The following is a 19,795-nucleotide window of genomic DNA, read 5'->3' as shown; positions in this document are numbered from 1 at the left end:
TACTTCCATTATTCCAAATAAAAACCCCGTCTCTAACCAAATAAATAAAAAAAACCCCATTCTTTTAAAGGATATTGAAATATTTTTTATTTATACTTTGTATAATTATACATTCATATTTTAATTTATCGTTTCTTTGGATGTATTACATTAATAATGACATATTATATATATAAAATTTTTAAATAGATTTAAATTATTATTTAAATTATGTATAATATCTACTGCTACAACTAATTTTTTCTTATATTTTTAATTTTTATATTTATCTGTATGTATTTATTATATATTTCTAAACTTAGATTTCTACTTTTATATTATTTGTATTTATACATTTTACAATCAAAACCCTGCCTATTGACCAATAAAGAAAACCCGCTTTATTTAAGTATTTTAAAAATATTTTCATGTTTATAATTTTCATATTTATATTTATAATTTGTTCAATATTAGATGAGAACACACCTGCTCCTGCACCGCTCCCTCTCCTGGGGACCTTGGGGTGCCCCAACGGCATCAGAGCCCTGAGTCTTCACCCCCTTCTCCTCTATTTAGAAACTTCACTGGAACTTTTTTCTGGAAACAAAGACATTACCTAAATCCTCTCCCCGTGTCCCAGACAGATGGATATTCAGTTATTAGTTGGCTGGGCAGCAGTTTCTTAAACAGAATGATAAACAAGATGTGAACATTTCAGCTACAAGCAAATAGGCAAATCTGAACAAGATACTGGTGGGCAACCACTGAAGTTATTTTGAAGGAATTTTTTAAACAATAAAATACTGATACCACAAAAATAAAGCAAAAAGCTAACTACTGGCTAAGAATGAAGGAAAAATTAACTTTTGACAGCAACAACATTCCAACCACACAAGCTTTTTCCCAATGTCATACCTTATAACTACCTCTCTTGGGAATTCTCATCACGTATCCCAAAAGGAATAAATACCTCAGAGCGTCCTAAAGCAAAAAGTAGCACACATGAGCTCCTCACACTCCCGGGAGGCCGGCACAGCGTGCACTGAGTCTGCAACAAATTCTGCTCACTGAGGGTCTGCAAACAAAGGTTCAACTGATGAACTGAACTGATTTTAAAGGGAGGTTTTCTAAGCACAGAAGCACAACAAAGAACAAGCAAAAACAATTCTTAAAAACAACCTGCAAGTTTTGTTTAGCATATATGCAACTGATTTCCACCCTGTGGCTTCTCACTTTGATTTGTCTGTAGGTTCAGGAAGATGACAATGCACACTCTGCCTTCCCTGAGCCCCCCACAGCAGCTGAGCGCTGCTCCGTGTGCTCAGATCATCAGGAACTGGATTGCACGTGCCCGGATGGACTGGAACTGCTCTGCTGCAGATTCAGGAGACGATGGCAGAGAGGGGCTGGCCGAGGTGTCGTCCCAATTCCATTTCTGTGTGACAAGAAGCGGTTTGTTCCCAACGGGTGCAACAATCCCCAGCTCGCTTCCATGGTGAGTACCGATGGCACACAAATGGCAGCCTGAGGAAATCGTATTCTGGGCTCTAAGTGCTTGGGACGGGGTCTGATTTTTTGTTTTGCATCTGGATGATGATTAGTACGACAGGGCCCTGATTGATGACATGGCAGCACAGAATTAAAAACTCCTCGACAGGATTACATCGACTTCTAGGAAAAGACAAAAGCCTAGGACCCTTCTGAAATCTATTTTTAATGCGAAGCACACGGATTGTCACTATGCTGCACCTTCCAGCTTTTCAAAGCAGCTTACTTCTGAAGACCAGAAAACATTTATTTCTACAGAAACAATGGGCAACCCCCAGGCTAATCTCAGCACTACTGTTTAATAGGGGATCTGCCAGCATGCCAGTCCAGCTTCAAGTGTGCTTTATTTCAGTCTAACATCCCCTCAAAATTCTTCTCACATCTCCCAACACTGACATCTTATTTTCCCCTAAAGCTTCTCATCATTAGCAATTTCCAAGTAACATGGTATTTTTACAACATTCAAAAATGTCATGCTGGACTGTGCTAGAGAGTAATTTGCATATATAAGCTTAGCAAAGTTTGAATTGACTTGTCCAGAGAAAAAACCTACAAGTGAACACCTACACCTGCCTACAAAGAGCTAACAAGCCCCTGGCAGCTGCCAGCATCAAAGCACAGCGGATGTTTCTAATACAGGGTAAGGATAACAATATCACATTCTGTTCTCTCCAGCTTCTTTTCCCTGCAGTCATATTTTGCTTCTTATGATTTTTTTAGTCTCTGTATCTTCTTGGACAGCACCGAGCCCGACGACGAGGATATGAGAGTCTTTCCCTGTCGGACGGAGAGAACCAGGAAAACAGTTAAAATAAGAACAGGGCAGTTTGAAATTCATACTTGCAACGAGAAGCAGCGCCTAACAAACAGAACAAAAGTAAACAAAGCATGGTACCTCCCTGGGGACAGAAGACTTATAAACTCTCCAGAATTTACAATTCTAGCGACCATCCCCTTCAGGACAGCAGCCAAGTGTCCCATGGGGTGGTGCTGCACCAAAGAACCATCTGAGAGGTTCCAAAGAGTGAAATGCACAATATTTTGCAAAGACAAAAAATCTTGCAAAATAACAAAAATACAATAGATGTAAACTACAGGGTAAGAGTACAAGTGTTCACTTTAAGAGCTGGAACCATCCAGGTGAGCACCTGATAAATGGATCCTCACAGGAGTTTGAACCCTTCAGGACACAGAAGGGTTTTCCCCAGAAACTTCACAGACTGAGTTTTGATAGAAGTACACTTGCCAGACCCTCAGAAACGTCACCCATTCTCCAGGTGTCTGGAGAGAACTGCAAATGGCTCTCACGTAGTTTGAGCTAGTTGTGTAAGGTCTCAGGGTGAATTTCACCAGATGCAACCAAACTGGGCAACTCCCAGTGGGACAGAAGGAACACAAAGCTTGGGTAAGCAGAGCTGCAGCAAATACTGAGGAAACAAACATAACAGCGTAAAAAATAATAAACCATCCTTTTTTTTCCCTCTTGCTTTTGTTTTTTTCTTATTCAGATCAGCACAGCAATTAAAGAGAACGTGAAAAACTCACCATTACTGAACATTTCATCATCTGTAAGCTGAGCATCCTTAGCATAGAGGACTCCAAAGTTAAAATTCACCGATCCCTGGGAAATAAAACCAAATATCGTATGGTAAACAATCAAACAGCAGTCATAAAAATTTGTTTCCTCTAAGGACTATCTGGTATGTATGTATCTTTGCATTACACATTAGAACATACACTTTATACCATCTCCTAATAGGTAATAATTTACCTTTGAACTTTGTTAGTATAGCATGAATTTTTAACTTAAACTGGTGATCTATTATTATTAAGTTGGTGCTTAAAGTTATTTCTGCTGTCACGTTCAAAAAAACATGAATTTTTTTTACTGGAATGAGCAATTGATTTCAAAGTCATCAAAAGCCCACCAAAACACAAAGCTGGGTTCACTGGACGGGTCTGTGAGCTAGAAGTAGTTAGGCTTGTACTTCCCTCTTGCTCTTCCAGAACCAATAAATCCTGTCAACAAAACCAGGATCTTTAGCCCGCTGCTGTGAAAGATTCTACAAGGATGATGGTTTGATTTGTGTTTAGAAGTTTTGATTTGAAATGGCCAGTCCAATGGATAAAGACAGTTTAGGTAGTATTACATTGCTATTATTATTATTTCTATTATTATTTTTACTATTACTACTGCTATTGTTATCATCTGCTACTGGAAGAAACAAACCAGTAGTACCTATACTTAATTACTTTTATTTCCAGGAAATAATAAAGAAAAAGAACCAAACCAAAAAAAGTCACTTCCTACCTTTTATATCAAGGGATGAAAAATTTCTCTTGGGCTCTTCTCCAATTTATCAAGACTCATAGCAATGAAAGGCAAACAAAACAGCGCTTTATAGAAGGCCAAGTGCACGTTTCAAGGCTGAACCACCAACTGATTGCAGTGACAGCAGTTACAACATGAATCCTTCCTAGAGCCTCTGTGAAATGGAATGTTCTGTGGAACTGCCGTTTCTTTCCCAAAATACTAACTTCCAACACTTCCTAAACGTATTTTGTATTTTAAAACCACAGAAGTTAGTGAGACTCTGTGCGGAGATCAGGTTTAAATTTATTTCCTTCCAAAGCACAGAGCTCTGTTCCATCACCCTTCCCTTTGGCTCTACACTGAATTATGGTGAGCATTTGAGGACTGCTCAATAATCGATTCTATTTCTCTCTTTTTCTAGTTCTCTCTATTCCTAAATCATTCAAGACAAGTCAAATGAAAAATGACAAGTTCAGCATCAGAGTCACACTTTTTCCCTTTGTCTGCTCAAGAACAGGCTCTAAATCCACTTATTGCTGCCTTCAACGATTCAGACTTGCAAAACCATTCTTACATGTTTTACAGCTTTATCATACAACCCACAGAACGCAAGCTCTGAATTACAGGAAAAGGTACACAGGCAAATATCTAAAGGGATCACTTATTTGTAAATACATACCTTGATAGAGAGCACACTGAGAACCTTTCTGTGGGACTCTAAGGGACGCATGCTTTCTGAGCACCCTGTAAACAAGAAAAGCTACGATATATTACAGGACATCCCCACTTTTTCTACATATTCAAATAGAATTTTTAATAAAAACAGTTCAGTTACAAAAGAAGGAAGAAAACCAAGCTAATTTTACTCAGCTGTATTTACTGCCGATTTAGAGAAAAATGCCGGGCCGCGTCGGCCGTTGCGTCACACGCCGCGCCGGCAGCAGGGCCTGCCGGGAGTTGGAGTCTCGGGCTGGCAGCCACTCACGTGCCGCGTCAGCCGCTGCGTCACACGCCGCGCCGGCAACAGGGCCTGCCGGGAGTTGTAGTCTCGGGCTGACAGCCACGGCTCCGTCCCCCGCCACCGGGAGCTGCAGTCCCTTCTGGGCATCAAACGGGTCCTTCGCCCCAGGGCGGGGAAGGACCTGAGGCAGCACCGCTCCTCCCGGATGCCCTCTCTTTTTTCCTCCAACTCTTTTTACTTTTTTCACTCTGTTTTTTTTTTCACCACTTCCCTTCCCCCTTGCTCTCCTGCTTCCTTTCATTTCCTTTCCTTTCCTTCCCTTCCCTTTGCCTTTCTTCTATTTCTGATCTTGGTTTACCTTTCCACCTTCAGATTAAAAAAGCAGCAGTAGAAACTTTCAGGCTACCCGGGAGTAAAAAAAAAACTCCAAAACGAAAATGCTTTAAAGAAAACGATTTATTCCCTGGGAGCCTGAAATTTTCTACTGCTGCATGTGACACAGAGCTTTTATTCCTTCTTATAGATAGTTGATATTTTATATATATTTATAGTTTATGTTGATGCATTATATTAATAACTACATATAATATGCACCTTATTCAAAAAATATACGGGAATTATTTTTTAAATTATTTACCATATCTACTGCTACAACTTATTTTTCCTTATATTTCTAATTTTTATATAAATCTTTAATGTGTTTATGATATATTTCTATACTTATATTTCTACCTTTATATTATTTGTATTTGTAATTTTTACACTAAAACCCCTGCTTTGGCAAAGAAAAAACAAAACCATCCATTATTTTAAACTACCTAAATTTTTTTTATATTTATATTTATCATAATATACAACAAATGATAGATATAAGTAGATAGATATATCACACCCGCATTTATATCTATTTTATATCCATTTCCTATAATATTTTTCATAAAATATATGCAGTATTACGTGTATTATATATTGTATCAATTTATGTTATTTTACATTTACAATTTATTATTAATTTTTTATAGATCTGCATATAGTTGCAATACATTTATATATTTGTATTTTTGCTTGGCTTGTATTTACATTTATATTCTCTATTCATATATCTATAAACATACACAATACTCTATTAAAATTAGAGTAACTTATTGTAACATATAATGACTTATGTTACATGTTAAATTTTAAAAATTGACCGAATATATAAAAATAAAATTGGCTCATTCCCATTGCTACACATCTATTTCTTTTGTTTCAATATAGTTAGAGTCATAATTGCATATTTAAAATCCAATTCCTAAATGAAATGACAAAACAAACAGCATCAAATTCCCACCAATATCTTCCAAAAACATCAAGATACCTCCAACAGCCAAACAAGTGTCAGCGAAAAAACCAAGAACACTCTTTTCAATAACAATTCTCATCACGACAGAAAAATGGAACCAAAATAAAAGAAAATCCTATAGAAACACACACAGCAAATTACAAAAAGTACTAAAAAAAAGTCAAACCAATCTACTAAACTCAAGCCAGTGCCACTCACCCTGAACGACATTACTAAAAAAGAAAAAACCAACAAAATTCTACCTCTACGCTAACTTAACGAATAAACAATCCTCTGTAAAAGTAACTTTAAAACCTGAACTAATTAACTAAATGGAAAAACATCTTAACCACTAAAAACTAAGAAATTAACTACCCAAATAAATAAATAGTTTTAAAAACCACCATATAAATACCCATGTTCCCAAAATAAACCCTGATAAACAATACTCAAAAAAATTAAAAGACAACAACAACAACAACAAAAAAAAAGAAAATAAAGAAACCAACAAGAATAATACCAAAAACCAGATAAACTTAAAACTGCAACAAAAAAATTATTCCCAACTGAATAAACCCATAGTGCCTCAAGCTATCAAAATAAAAATACCACCTAGAAACAAACACAAAGACTAAAGACAAACGTAACCATAAACAATGTCCCCCAAATTATCCGTAACCATAAAACATACACTACAATCAAATAAACCAACCAAATAAAAGCCCTGGAAGACGATAAACACACATGCAATTATAAAGATTAAAAACCCGCTGCTATGAACGACACGACGCTACCTCAAGCCCTCCAAAACAAACACTACACACTCACGCTAATAAAAGCCACCGCAACAGAATTAAAATCCGAACCGCTGCTTCACGCTATGACCCGTAAAAAACATTGCACGCCCTTCTAAACATAATACCCCGGGAAAAAAAAAAAAACTCCGACTACAAAACTCAATCCAAAACAAACCTTTATCATCCCTACCGGCACCGAGAACCGTACCACTCAGGAAGAACACCGTATCCCTTAGCGTACACCCGCTGCAAACTGAACACAGCGATGCAATCAACGCCTCCAAAGCGCCTCCGAGCCACGGCACCGCCGAACTATGAGCGGCCGAACCCCGCGCTCGCTGCCGGCCCCGGACGGAGCGCAGCTCCCGGCAGGAAAGCGGCTCCTGCGGCGGCCGCTCCGGCACGCGGGGCCGGCGCCGTCCCAGGGAGCCCCGCCCGCTGCCCCTGCCCGGCGGGGCCGGCACCGGGCCCGGGGCTACCGGCGGCGCCCGAGCCCCGCGCCCGGAGCGGACGGAGCGGCCGGCACCGCCCGGGCCGGCGCAGCAGCGCCCGCGCCGCCTCTGCCGCCCTTGGCCGGCCCGGCCTGGCTCCACTCGGCTCCGCATGGCTCGCACCGGCGCGGCTCCGCCACTGCCGCCCTGGCCGCGCCAAAACCCCGTGCGCCCCGGCAGCTGCTCGGGCCGTGCCAGCAGCACTCCCGAGCGGGAACGTTCCGGGCCGGGCCGCGGGCACGAGGAGCGCCCTCCAATGCAGCGGCACAGCCCCATTGCAGCCCTGCAAACGCTGCCGGAGCTGCGGCTTCCCGCAAGCCAACCCCGAAACCTACGCCGCAGGCGGGGCTCACCTCACTTCAACAAGGGCAAAGAAATGTGTTCTCCCCTCCAATTTCACCCCCTAGGAGAGCAGAAAAGAAGGGGTGCTCCTCAAATGAAAGCCTTCGACTGATGGGAAAGGGCGATTTCAAACCCTTGAAAAGGAGGGACACCAGGGCTGCCCCCTCCATTTAAACCCTAGGGTGATGAAAATGGGGTGGGCTGCCTTCAAATCAAACCCATAATACCACAAGAATACTTTTCCCATTCCCCTTAAAATAGAACGCAGGGATTCCCTGTCACCCCCGGGATACCCCTAACAGCCTGGAAAAGGCAGCTTTTCCTGCAATCAACACCCTTAAAACCACAAGTGAAGAGGGATCCCCTCAGTTCAAACACAGACAATAAGAGAAGAGGAGCTGCTTCCTTCTCCGTAATTCCTTTTGTCCTCATAAGCTCCACTTTTGTTCCTGGGGAACCGGGGAGGGACTGCCAAGATGAAATTGCAAAGGGGAAGGAGAAAAGTCCCCGCTCCAAACCCACACGGGCTCACCTGTTCGGCTGCTGCTCCCCGGCACAAAGATTCATCCCTCGGCACCTCCTTTAAGCGATGCTCCACGTACCCAAGCGCGGATCCAGGCGTTCCCCCGACCCTGTGGGAAGCTCCCGCAGTCCTTCCATGAGACAGCGCCGGGAGCGCCCCATAAACCCCTCCACTCAGCAGCTCCATGCAAAAGGGAGCTGAGGCAAAGCCTCGCCCCGGCAGGAGCCGGCCCCTCATCATCCTCACACTCACACCTGGGCTGCTCTGAGCCCCCATCATCCTCACACTCACACCTGGGTTGCTCCGAGCCCCCCATCATATATTTTTCATATTTATATTCGCATGTATATTTGGAATTTATATTACTGTATAATAAAAATTATATTATATATTGCATCTCTTTATGTTACTTACATAGATTTCTATTTCTATTTCTATTCATAGTTTGGTATTATATCTTTATATCTCTATATATTTATTATATATTTCTGTATGTCGATTTACATTTCTATAGTACTTACATTATTTAAAATAAAACCTCTGCCTCTAATGAAATAAAAAGCAAAGACACCCCTTTCTTTAAAACACATTTAAAATTTTAAAAATAATTTTGTTTGTCATCATTCTATTCACATCTATATTTGTAATTTCCATTTGTTATATTTATAGATATTATATATATTGGAGAGAATACCTTTTTATATAATAATAGATATATTCTTTTGACACAATATATTTCTTTTACTTATATCTATATATATTAAATATTTATTGATATTGACATATATATGATATATTTGGATTTCTAGTTTTATATTTTTTATGAAATCTCCAGCCTATCCCCCTATAAAAGCCAAACAATCCCCAATTTATTTAAACTATATTTAAACATAAATCCTGTCACAGCTGCATTGCACAGCAGTGCCCCAAGCTAATCTGACACTTGTTCATCTCCTGGACCTGAATCTGAACCCGCTCACCTTGATCGCACCTGGCAGAACCATTTTCATACCTTTTTCTGGCATGTCTTGTTTTTGTTTTTTTTGTCTTGAGTTTTTGTGGCCTTTTTTGCCTCTCTTTCTTGCCTTGTTTCTTGGGGCTTTTACTCCCTTTTTCCTTGATTTTTTTCTGGCATTTCTTGGAGTTTTTTCTTTGTTTCTTCTTGCCCATTTTGGTGTTTTTTCTGGTTTTTCCTTGCCCCATGGGATTTTTTTTTTTCTGTTTATTTTTTTTTCTGGGTTTTTCTTTGCCATTTTGGTTTTTTTTTTTTTTTCCTGGATTTTTCTTCCCCATCTTAGTATTTTGTTCTGATTTTATTTCTTGCCCATCTTGGGGTTTTTCCCTGGTCAGTTTCAGGGGATTTTTCTTGCCCATCTTGGGTTCTTTTCTGGTTTTTTTTTTTTCTGGGTTTTACTTAGGGTTTTTGTCCGTATTTTTTTTTTTCTGGGATTTTTCTCGCCCATCTCGGGGTTCTATTGTGGGCTTTTTCTTGCCCATCTTGGGGTTTTCTTCTGCGTTGTTTTCTTACCCATATTGTTGTTGTTGTTGTTTGGGTTTTTTTGTTTGTTTGGTTTTGGGGTTTTTTTTCCTGGTTTTTTTTTTTTTCCCTGAGGTATTTCTGGGATTTTTCTTACCCATCTTGGGGTTTTTTTCGGGGGGGGGGGCGGTTTTCTCGCCCATCTCGAGGTTTTCTCTGTGGGTTTGTTTTTTGTTGCATTTTCTTTCTTTTCTTTTTCTTTTTTTAGCCCCTAGGTTACTCCTTGCCCTCCTGGTTTTTTCTTTACGGCCGTATTTACGACAGTCGCGCTTTACGGCCGTATTTACGACAGTCGCGCTTTACGGCACCTTTTACGACAGTCGCGCTTTACGGCCGTCTTTACGACAGTCGCGCTTTACGGCCGTATTTACGACAGTCGCGCTTTACGGCGCCTTTTACGACAGTCGCGCTTTACGGCACCTTTTACGACAGTCGCGCTTTACGGCCGTCTTTACGACAGTCGCGCTTTAAGGCCGTCTTTACGACAGTCGCGCTTTACGGCACCTTTTACGACAGTCGCGCTTTACGGCCGTATTTACGACAGTCGCGCTTTACGGCACCTTTTACGACAGTCGCGCTTTACGGCCGTCTTTACGACAGTCGCGCTTTACGGCACCTTTTACGACAGTCGCGCTTTACGGCACCTTTTACGACAGTCGCGCTTTACGGCCGTATTTACGACAGTCGCGCTTTACGGCACCTTTTACGACAGTCGCGCTTTACGGCACCTTTTACGACAGTCGCGCTTTACGGCACCTTTTACGACAGTCGCGCTTTACGGCCGTATTTACGACAGTCGCGCTTTACGGCACCTTTTACGACAGTCGCGCTTTACGGCCGTATTTACGACAGTCGCGCTTTACGGCACCTTTTACGACAGTCGCGCTTTACGGCCGTCTTTACGACAGTCGCGCTTTACGGCACCTTTTACGACAGTCGCGCTTTACGGCCGTCTTTACGACAGTCGCGCTTTACGGCCGTCTTTACGACAGTCGCGCTTTACGGCCGTATTTACGACAGTCGCGCTTTACGGCCGTATTTACGACAGTCGCGCTTTACGGCCGTATTTACGACAGTCGCGCTTTACGGCACCTTTTACGACAGTCGCGCTTTACGGCACCTTTTACGACAGTCGGGCTTTACGGCACCTTTTACGACAGTCGCGCTTTACGGCCGTATTTACGACAGTCGCACTTTACGGCACCTTTTACGACAGTCGCGCTTTACGGCCGTCTTTACGACAGTCGCGCTTTACGGCCGTATTTACGACAGTCGCGCTTTACGGCCGTATTTACGACAGTCGCGCTTTACGGCACCTTTTACGACAGTCGCGCTTTACGGCCGTCTTTACGACAGTCGCGCTTTACGGCACCTTTTACGACAGTCGCGCTTTACGGCACCTTTTACGACAGTCGCGCTTTACGGCACCTTTTACGACAGTCGCGCTTTACGGCCGTATTTACGACAGTCGCGCTTTACGGCCGTATTTACGACAGTCGCGCTTTACGGCCGTATTTACGACAGTCGCGCTTTACGGCACCTTTTACGACAGTCGCGCTTTACGGCACCTTTTACGACAGTCACGCTTTACGGCCGTCTTTACGACAGTCGCGCTTTACGGCCGTCTTTACGACAGTCGCGCTTTACGGCCGTCTTTACGACAGTCGCGCTTTACGGCCGTATTTACGACAGTCGCGCTTTACGGCCGTCTTTACGACAGTCGCGCTTTACGGCACCTTTTACGACAGTCGCGCTTTACGGCCGTCTTTACGACAGTCGCGCTTTACGGCACCTTTTACGACAGTCGCGCTTTACGGCACCTTTTACGACAGTCGCGCTTTACGGCACCTTTTACGACAGTCGCGCTTTACGGCCGTATTTACGACAGTCGCGCTTTACGGCCGTCTTTACGACAGTCGCGCTTTACGGCCAAATTTACGACAGTCGCGCTTTACGGCACCTTTTACGACAGTCGCGCTTTACGGCCGTATTTACGACAGTCGCGCTTTACGGCCGTATTTACGACAGTCGCGCTTTACGGCACCTTTTACGACAGTCGCGCTTTACGGCACCTTTTACGACAGTCGCGCTTTACGGCCGTCTTTACGACAGTCGCGCTTTACGGCCGTCTTTACGACAGTCGCGCTTTACGGCCGTCTTTACGACAGTCGCGCTTTACGGCCGTATTTACGACAGTCGCGCTTTACGGCCGTATTTACGACAGTCGCGCTTTACGGCACCTTTTACGACAGTCGCGCTTTACGGCACCTTTTACGACAGTCGCGCTTTACGGCACCTTTTACGACAGTCGCGCTTTACGGCACCTTTTACGACAGTCGCGCTTTACGGCACCTTTTACGACAGTCGCGCTTTACGGCCGTCTTTACGACAGTCGCGCTTTACGGCCGTCTTTACGACAGTCGCGCTTTACGGCACCTTTTACGACAGTCGCGCTTTACGGCCGTATTTACGACAGTCGCGCTTTACGGCCGTATTTACGACAGTCGCGCTTTACGGCACCTTTTACGACAGTCGCGCTTTACGGCACCTTTTACGACAGTCGCGCTTTACGGCCCCTTTTACGACAGTCGCGCTTTACGGCCGTATTTACGACAGTCGCGCTTTACGGCCGTATTTACGACAGTCGCGCTTTACGGCCGTATTTACGACAGTCGCGCTTTACGGCCGTATTTACGACAGTCGCGCTTTACGGCACCTTTTACGACAGTCGCGCTTTACGGCACCTTTTACGACAGTCGCGCTTTACGGCACCTTTTACGACAGTCGCGCTTTACGGCCGTATTTACGACAGTCGCGCTTTACGGCCGTCTTTACGACAGTCGCGCTTTACGGCCGTATTTACGACAGTCGCGCTTTACGGCACCTTTTACGACAGTCGCGCTTTACGGCCGTATTTACGACAGTCGCGCTTTACGGCCGTATTTACGACAGTCGCGCTTTACGGCACCTTTTACGACAGTCGCGCTTTACGGCGCCTTTTACGACAGTCGCGCTTTACGGCGCCTTTTACGACAGTCGCGCTTTACGGCCGTATTTACGACAGTCGCGCTTTACGGCACCTTTTACGACAGTCGCGCTTTACGGCCGTATTTACGACAGTCGCGCTTTACGGCGCCTTTTACGACAGTCGCGCTTTACGGCACCTTTTACGACAGTCGCGCTTTACGGCACCTTTTACGACAGTCGCGCTTTACGGCACCTTTTACGACAGTCGCGCTTTACGGCGCCTTTTACGACAGTCGCGCTTTACGGCCGTCTTTACGACAGTCGCGCTTTACGGCGCCTTTTACGACAGTCGCGCTTTACGGCACCTTTTACGACAGTCGCGCTTTACGGCCGTATTTACGACAGTCGCGCTTTACGGCCGTATTTACGACAGTCGCGCTTTACGGCCGTATTTACGACAGTCGCGCTTTACGGCACCTTTTACGACAGTCGCGCTTTACGGCACCTTTTACGACAGTCGCGCTTTACGGCCGTCTTTACGACAGTCGCGCTTTACGGCACCTTTTACGACAGTCGCGCTTTACGGCCGTATTTACGACAGTCGCGCTTTACGGCCGTCTTTACGACAGTCGCGCTTTACGGCCGTCTTTACGACAGTCGCGCTTTACGGCCGTATTTACGACAGTCGCGCTTTACGGCCGTATTTACGACAGTCGCGCTTTACAGCACCTTTTTCGACAGTCGCGCTTTACGGCCGTATTTACGACAGTCGCGCTTTACGGCCGTATTTACGACAGTCGCGCTTTACGGCCGTATTTACGACAGTCGCGCTTTACGGCCGTCTTTACGACAGTCGCGCTTTACGGCCGTATTTACGACAGTCGCGCTTTACGGCACCTTTTACGACAGTCGCGCTTTACGGCCGTATTTACGACAGTCGCGCTTTACGGCCGTATTTACGACAGTCGCGCTTTACGGCACCTTTTACGACAGTCACGCCTTACGGCCGTATTTACGACAGTCGCGCTTTACGGCCGTATTTACGACAGTCGCGCTTTACGGCCATATTTACGACAGTCGCGCTTTACGGCGCCTTTTACGACAGTCGCGCTTTACGGCCGTATTTACGACAGTCGCGCTTTACGGCCGTATTTACGACAGTCGCGCTTTACGGCACCTTTTACGACAGTCGCGCTTTACGGCCGTATTTACGACAGTCGCGCTTTACGGCCGTCTTTACGACAGTCGCGCTTAACGGCACCTTTTACGACAGTCGCGCTTTACGGCGCCTTTTACGACAGTCGCGCTTTACGGCAGTCTTTACGACAGTCGCGCTTTACGGCGCCTTTTACGACAGTCGCGCTTTACGGCGCCTTTTACGACAGTCGCGCTTTACGGCACCTTTTACGACAGTCGCGCTTTACGGCACCTTTTACGACAGTCGCGCTTTACGGCCGTCTTTACGACAGTCGCGCTTTACGGCACCTTTTACGACAGTCGCGCTTTACGGCACCTTTTACGACAGTCGCGCTTTACGGCCGTATTTACGACAGTCGCGCTTTACGGCCGTATTTACGACAGTCGCGCTTTACGGCACCTTTTACGACAGTCGCGCTTTACGGCCGTATTTACGACAGTCGCGCTTTACGGCCGTATTTACGACAGTCGCGCTTTACGGCCGTCTTTACGACAGTCGCGCTTTACGGCACCTTTTACGACAGTCGCGCTTTACGGCACCTTTTACGACAGTCGCGCTTTACGGCACCTTTTACGACAGTCGCGCTTTACGGCCGTATTTACGACAGTCGCGCTTTACGGCACCTTTTACGACAGTCGCGCTTTACGGCCGTATTTACGACAGTCGCGCTTTACGGCCGTATTTACGACAGTCGCGCTTTACGGCCGTCTTTACGACAGTCGCGCTTTACGGCCGTCTTTACGACAGTCGTGCTTTACGGCACCTTTTACGACAGTTGCGCTTTACGGCACCTTTTACGACAGTCGCGCTTTACGGCACCTTTTACGACAGTCGCGCTTTACGGCCGTATTTACGACAGTCGCGCTTTACCGCACCTTTTTCGACAGTCGCGCTTTACGGCCGTATTTACGACAGTCGCGCTTTACGGCACCTTTTACGACCGTCGCGCTTTACGGCCGTCTTTACGACAGTCGCGCTTTACGGCCGTATTTACGACAGTTGCGCTTTACGGCCGTATTTACGACAGTCGCGCTTTACGGCACCTTTTACGACAGTCGCGCTTTACGGCACCTTTTACGACAGTCGCGCTTTACGGCCGTATTTACGACAGTCGCGCTTTACGGCCGTATTTAGGACAGTCGCGCTTTACGGCACCTTTTACGACAGTCGCGCTTTACGGCCGTATTTACGACAGTCGCGCTTTACGGCACCTTTTACGACAGTCGCGCTTTACGGCCGTATTTACGACAGTTGCGCTTTACGGCACCTTTTACGACAGTCGCGCTTTACGGCACCTTTTACGACAGTCGCGCTTTACGGCCGTCTTTACGACAGTCGCGCTTTACGGCCGTCTTTACGACAGTCGCGCTTTACGGCACCTTTTACGACAGTCGCGCTTTACGGCACCTTTTACGACAGTCGCGCTTTACGGCCGTATTTACGACAGTCGCGCTTTACGGCACCTTTTTCGACAGTCGCGCTTTACGGCCGTATTTACGACAGTCGCGCTTTAAGGCACCTTTTACGACAGTCGCGCTTTACGGCCGTATTTACGACAGTCGCGCTTTACGGCCGTCTTTACGACAGTCGCGCTTTACGGCCGTATTTACGACAGTCGCGCTTTACGGCACCTTTTACGACAGTCGCGCTTTACGGCGCCTTTTACGACAGTCGCGCTTTACGGCACCTTTTACGACAGTCGCGCTTTACGGCCGTATTTACGACAGTCGCGCTTTACGGCACCTTTTACGACAGTCGCGCTTTACGGCCGTATTTACGACAGTCGCGCTTTACGGCCGTCTTTACGACAGTCGCGCTTTACGGCACCTTTTACGACAGTCGCGCTTTACGGCCGTATTTACGACAGTCGCGCTTTACGGCACCTTTTACGACAGTCGCGCTTTACGGCACCTTTTACGACAGTCGCGCTTTACGGCACCTTTTACGACAGTCGCGCTTTACGGCCGTATTTACGACAGTCGCGCTTTACGGCCGTATTTACGACAGTCGCGCTTTACGGCACCTTTTGCGACAGTCGCGCTTTACGGCCGTATTTACGACAGTCGCGCTTTACGGCGCCTTTTACGACAGTCGCGCTTTACGGCACCTTTTACGACAGTCGCGCTTTACGGCACCTTTTACGACAGTCGCGCTTTACGGCGCCTTTTACGACAGTCGCGCTTTACGGCCGTATTTACGACAGTCGCGCTTTACGGCCGTATTTACGACAGTCGCGCTTTACGGCACCTTTTACGACAGTCGCGCTTTACGGCTGTATTTACGACAGTCGCGCTTTACGGCGCCTTTTACGACAGTCGCGCTTTACGGCACCTTTTACGACAATCGCGCTTTACGGCCGTATTTACGACAGTCGCGCTTTACGGCACCTTTTACGACAGTCGCGCTTTACGGCCGTATTTACGACAGTTGCGCTTTACGGCCGTCTTTACGACAGTCGCGCGTTACGGCCGTCTTTACGACAGTCGCGCTTTACGGCCGTCTTTACGACAGTCGCGCTTTACGGCACCTTTTACGACAGTCGCGCTTTACGGCACCTTTTTCGACAGTCGCGCTTTACGGCCGTATTTACGACAGTCGCGCTTTACGGCACCTTTTACGACAGTCGCGCTTTACGGCACCTTTTACGACAGTCGCGCTTTACAGCAATATTTACGACAGTCGCGCTTTACGGCCGGTTTTACGACAGTCGCGCTTTACGGCACCTTTTGCAAGTCGCGCTTTACGGCACCTTTTGCAACAGTCGCGCTTTACGGCAGTCTTTACGACAGTCGTGCTTTACGGCACCTTTCACGACAGTCGCGCTTTATGGCATTTTTTACGACAATTTTTTCTTGCCTCTCTTGGCGTTTTTTCTGTTTTTTCCTTGCCCTTCTTGGGGGTTTTTTCTGTGATTTTCTGGGTTTTTTGTAGATCTTCTCCTTGCCCATCTTGGGGGCTTTTTTATTGGTTTTTTCTGGGTTTTTCCTTGCCCATCTTGGGATTTTTTTCCATTTTTTTTCCCTGTGTTTTTTTTTCCTGGGTTTTCCGGGGTTTTTTCTGGTCCATCTAGCATTTTTTTTTTCTAGGATGCTTCTTGCCCCTCCTGGTGTTTTTTCTGGTTTTTCCTTGCTCCCCTTGGGGTTTTTTTTCAGGTTTTTTTTTTTTTTCCCTGGGTTTTTCTTTTCTGGATTTTTTCTTCCCCCTCTTGGTTTTTTGTTGTGATTTTTTTTCTTGCCCATCTTGGAATTTTTCTCTGGTCTGGTTTCAGGGATTTTTCTTGCCCATCTTGGTTGTTTTCTGTGTTTTTTTTTTTCCTCTGCCTTTCTTACATAGTTTTCTGTTTTTTTTGTTTTTTGTTTCTTGTTTTTTGGTTTTTTTTTGTTTTTTCCCCTGGGCTTTTTCATGCCCATCTTGGGGTTTTCTTCTGCGTTTTTTTCTTGCCCTTGTTGTTGTTTTATGGGTATTTTTGGTTTTGTCTTTATTTTGTATTTTCCTGGTTTTTTTCTGTGGTATTTCTGGGACTTTTCTTGCCCATCCTGGATTTTTCAGGGAGGGGGGGGTGTTTCTTGCCCATCCCGAGTTTTTTTTCTGTGGGGTTTTTTTTTGTTGTTTTTTTTGGGGGGTTTTTTTTCTTTTCTTTTTCTTTTTTTTTTTTTTTCCCCTAGGTTTCTCCTTGCCCTCCTGGTTTTTGGCTTTTTTTGTCTGTCTTCCTTCCTTCCTTTCTTCCTGTCCTTCCTTCTTTCTTCCTTGCATTTCCTTCCTTTATTTTCTTTTTTTCTTTTTCTTTCTTTCTTTCTTTCCCTGCATTTCTAATCTTGGTTTTCCTTTCTAGCTTTAGAATAAAAGAGCAGCAGTAGTAACTTTCAGGCTACCTGGGAGTAAAAAAAAAACTCCAAAACGAAAATTATTTAAAGAAAACTATTCATTCCCTGGGAGCCTGAAATTTTCTACTGCTGCACATGACATAGAGCTTTTATTCCTTCTTATAGATAGTTGATATTTTATACTTTATACAGCGGCACCTGCCGTCTGCACAGGCGCACTGCATGCAGAGCGCTGCGGCGTCATTCAGTTCTGTTTAATTAAACTCGGCTGAATTCGGCTTGGTTCGGCTCTTGGTCTAAACTCGTTTCAGTTCGGCTCTTCGGCTAAACTCGGTCGTATTCGGCACGTTATCTAAATGCGGCTCAAGTCGGCTACACTCGGCTGTCGGTTCCAGTCGGCTATCATCGGCTCTTGGTGTAAACTCGGCTCTTTCCGGCCACACTCGGCTCTTTGGCTCTATTCGGCCCGGCTCGGCTCCCTCAGGGCGGGAAAGTGGACGCGAGAGGACCCCAGCACAGCGAGGCGTTTACCCAGATGCCTCTCACAAACCCGCCAAAATACGCTTGCCCGCGGCGCCCCTGAGCCCACAGCATGTCTTGAGTATACATGAAACGCCACAGAAAAATCCGTCGGGGCCGCCATGACATCGGTATTCCATGCAGGCAGTCCAGTTACACCCACCCCGTCCTCCACTTCCCCGCCCTTTTCGCCGCCATCTTGAGAAGGTCAACCAAAAGTCCGCTACATGGCCCACGCGCCACTCCCAAGCTGGCGGCCTCTCGGTGCACGGCTGCAGTACCGCGCTCTGCCCACAAGGCGGCAGCACTGCCGCCCGCCCCAGCCGGGGGCGCAGCGTGCCTCGGGGCTGCGGCAGCGAAGGCAGCAAAAAAGAACAGGGGCGACCCCCGCCGAAAACTGCTCTGAAATAAATGCCCCAAAACAACCGGGAAGAGGGAAAAAAAACTTCTGCCTGTAATCTAATAGGATAAAAGGCAAAACAAAACACTACACAAAAAAAAAAAACCAAAAAAACAAAAAGACATCAATGTATTTTAAAAATATTTAAATATTTTTTTAAGTATTTTTTCATATTAATATTCACATTTCTATTTACAATGTATATTGATGCACACTGTCCATTTACACATTTCTTTTTATAAATACATTTCTATTCCATATTGTATATATCCCTAAAACTTTAATTTATTTGTGTATTTTTATACATATTTTTACATAGTAAGTATATAGTTCTGTTACGATTTTTACTTCTGTAACACTTGGATGATTTAAAATAAAACCTTTACCTCCATCCAAATTAAAGCCAAAAAGAACCCCTTTTTTCTAAAGTGTATTTAAATATTTTTTAAAATTCTATTTCTCAGGTTCATATTCACATGTACATTTAAAATGTATACTTATGTATACTGTTATTTGTATTCTTCATTACATCTCTTCCTATTATTTGTGTTTCTTTCCATTTTGTGTTTATATATATTTATATCTTCTTTCTATATCTCAATATTTAGAAATATATGACAATAATATCTACATTCATATTATTTGAAATAAAAACCCTGCCTCTAACACAATAAGAATAAAAAAACCCCAACCCTTTATTTTAAACAGAATTTAAATAGGTTTTATCCTAATATTCAATTTTTATATTCATATTTGTATTTATAATGTATATTAATGTATATTGCTTACTTACATATTTATCTTTACCAATGTCAATTTAAAACTAAATTTATATTCTATATTAGATCTGATGCGAGTAGTTTTTCATATTTTTTATATCTTTTTATTCATATTTTTTTATATTTGATTAAATATTTCTGCGTCAAGATTTTTATTTCTGGAATTTTTACTACGGCAGAAGGCCATGCGGCAGGGCAGAACAGCTCCAGCACAAATGTGAGCACACACCCGTGACACAGAACGTGACAAACAGGGGAACATGAAACATGACACATCATGCTTGTGGTGAGG

At 44.7% G+C, this 19,795-nt stretch overlaps 1 long non-coding RNA gene across 1 annotated transcript; it reads right to left on the bottom strand.

Moving 5' to 3' along the window:
* Window positions 1-886: 886 nt before the first annotated feature.
* LOC134417889 (uncharacterized) lies at window positions 887-4,476 on the bottom strand. The gene is made up of 3 exons (XR_010027643.1): window positions 3,839-4,476; window positions 3,073-3,148; window positions 887-2,304 (listed from the first exon to the last, which is right to left on the bottom strand). It is a non-coding gene; the product is annotated as an uncharacterized LOC134417889 (long non-coding RNA).
* Window positions 4,477-19,795: the final 15,319 nt, after the last annotated feature.

This window comes from Melospiza melodia, chromosome 4 (genome assembly GCF_035770615.1).
Source record: "Melospiza melodia melodia isolate bMelMel2 chromosome 4, bMelMel2.pri, whole genome shotgun sequence".
Classification (NCBI taxonomy): domain Eukaryota; kingdom Metazoa; phylum Chordata; class Aves; order Passeriformes; family Passerellidae; genus Melospiza; species Melospiza melodia.
The sequence above is the reverse complement of the archived record's forward strand: the minus strand, read 5'-3'. Positions and strand labels throughout refer to the sequence as shown.